The sequence below is a fragment of the Gavialis gangeticus genome, unplaced genomic scaffold, assembly GCF_001723915.1.
Source record: "Gavialis gangeticus isolate Ggan-Ray unplaced genomic scaffold, GavGan_comp1, whole genome shotgun sequence".
Classification (NCBI taxonomy): domain Eukaryota; kingdom Metazoa; phylum Chordata; order Crocodylia; family Gavialidae; genus Gavialis; species Gavialis gangeticus.
The window spans coordinates 5035625-5038487 of NW_017728983.1; positions in this window are offsets into that span (position 1 = coordinate 5035625).

Below are 2863 nucleotides of genomic sequence, written 5' to 3' on the forward strand. Positions count from 1 at the left end.
TTTTTTTGTAAAGGCTTAGTCCACAGCTGCTGCTATTATTGTAATGAGAGTCCTTGATGGTCTCTCTGTCTTTGCGGTTTTGCTTTTGCCTACACTGGTGGAAAGCTAACACCCTTCGTGCCCCTTTGGGGTGGGGGCCGTGCTCCAGTCACACTGTGGTGCTGGCAGGCAGAAGGGGTGCCAGGGGCCAGTGCAGTTTCTTCAGAGGAATGGATTTTATTAACCATCCCCAGAAGTGACAGAGTTAGCCACACAGGCACTCTCTTGCTTACTAACCCGACACCTCACTGCCATTTCTGAGTCACACGTGAAGGCAACTTTGAAAATAAACCCTCAGTCTTTACTGTACATGACCACCACGGTACAGTCTCTTGGCCATAGGCAGTAATAGAAATACTTCCTCCAGCCTAGCCCTAGGTTTATGGCAAGTAGACACAGGCTGACTGAGGGATCAGTCTGTGGCAATAGCACAGACCCAAAGACCCTTCATTCCTGCAATTATTCCTTCCTACCAACCCATAGCAGGGGATAAAAAACTTCCTACTCTGATATAGGCCTTTGCTTCCTCTACGTAAACTTCCTCTGCTGAGGAGAAACAATTGCCCCTCCTCCTAGCAGGACAGGGAGTCACAGGTGTCAGCCATCCCCTGGCTTGGCAGCTCCAGTGGCCTCCCCCATGGTATGCAGCAGTGTTTTGGTGTTTCTTGGGTCACACTCCTCCCATCCCACCCACAGAGTGTCCCCAACCCCCTCCTGGTTTACACTCAGTGAAAAGAGAGATGCAGCAAGTGTGTGTCTGGAGAAGGGAGGGGGTTGTCCGTCAGGCTTCCTGAGCGGGTTGGGGAGGAAGAGGTATGCTGTGCTGGGTTGGAAGCCCTCCCCTTCCCTCCCAGCTGTGGCGCAGTCCTCCACCCCCTCCAAGAGCTGGTCCTGGGTGGCCCCTGCATCCTCTCAGCTCTCAAGAGAGAAAAATAGAGGACATAAAGGCATCAGGTTTTTTATCAATAGAGGACAGAGTAGCAGAAAACTGGACTGTCAGTGGTGACGCGTAGGGGGTACACTGGGGTGTACGTGCACCCCATGAAAGTGCTGGTGCACCCCCTGCCAGGCTGCGCTCCCTGTTCAGATGACAGGCAGGCGGGGCAGTCAGGAGCGCTGGTGCCCGCCCTGCGAGCACAAGCTAGGGTGCGGGGCCGCCAGCAAAAGCAGCCGTGCTGCTTCCGGAAGCGGCCGTGGGACTTCTGGAAGTGGCACAGCCTCTCTTTGGTGAGATCAGCCGTCGGGGGATCCCCCCATCAGTCGGCGCAATTGGCCATGGGGGACACCCCCCTCGGTGGCTGACTGGTGTCAGGGGATGCATGTGCCCCCCTGACTCAAGAGGAACCAGTCTCCCATGCAGACTGTCCTCTACAAATGCCACCCTAGCCGGGGGGGGTGGGGGGCTAAGATAGAACCGATGCTATGACCTGCCTCCGGCCACGGTGTGTGTGAGGGGGCCATTGTCCTTTCCTTGGGTGTGGGCAGCCAGGGGAATGAGGGAGCAGCTGCCAGGGATCCTCTTACCACAGCCCAGGGAAGCTGTATTGCTGTATGAGAGAAGCAGAACTTTGGCCTGAACAGACACCAGGAAACCCCAGTCAAGTCCCCCAGTGGTCTGTCAAGTGAGGGATAGTGCTTTAACCACTAGGGTATTCTGCAAGAAATGGGCACCATTGCCACTGCTGACTGAGTTGCCAAGCGAGAGTAACTGGGTGCTAAAACCAATGCTGTTCATGTGTGGTAATGTGGCCTGCGTTCACTGTCTGGATCAGGCCCATCTAGGAATTTAGCTCTAAGGACCCCTAGTTTATGAATCCCATATGGCATTAGGCTAGTCTAGGTACCTACTGATTTGGCTGAGACAAGATAACAGCAGCTCTGGACACACACGATAGCTGAACTTACTATGACCTAAATCAGTTTTTGCCAAAAATATTGGTCCTTGAAGGCTCTCGGTACCTAATGTATTACTCACATGGATTTAAATTCTTAAATTCCACTTAATACCTTTACGGTGCTGTCAGTAATAATTGCACTTGGCATCCTCAGTTACATCTGAGATTTTCCTGTATACAAAAGAATTGTTTCTGGCTCCAGAGAGCTCACATACTATGGAGACAAGACAGGCAAAGCAGGAGGAGTGAGGAGACTGGCCAGAGGTCACATAGTATTTCAGTGGCAATGCTGAGAACACAGCTATTCTGATGCCCAGCCAAGTGCTCCATCCAGTACACCACACTGCCTTCTGAATAAGAACATTTGCATAAACTCAGCTGTTTTCTTAACTCTGAGCAGTTTGCAGAAACATGGACATCTCTCTTTCCCAGCTGAGGGTGAAAGTGGCTTGCTGCAGTAAATACCATGAGATAGACTTGGGGATCTTGAGCAGGTTAGAAACTCAGGGCTCAGTAATGGCTTTGAGTAGTGGCTGTTTTAATGAAGCTTACCTCTGAGTGTGGACCACTTTCAACATGGCTTGTTTTGCTGCCACCAGCACTAGTCCCAGAGCCATAGGCTGCAATCACCACTTTCCCCCACAGTGCTGCTGCTGCTACTTCTCCCTGCTGCCTAGCTGCTGCATAGGAAAGGCCTCCCATTGTAGAAATGCCATGGAAGCCCTTCTGTCTCTATAGGCTGGATCTGGCCTGCAGGCTGCAGGTTGCTGACTCCTGCTATACAGGTTCACAATGCCCTCTGCTCTTATTTTCAGGGAAAGGGAAACAAAAAATGGCTTGAAGCATCAATCCTAAAACTTGAGGTCTCTTGGCTTTTTGGAGATGTTTGAGTCTCTCACCCCATCCTAGTTAAAAAACTAGGTGACTGT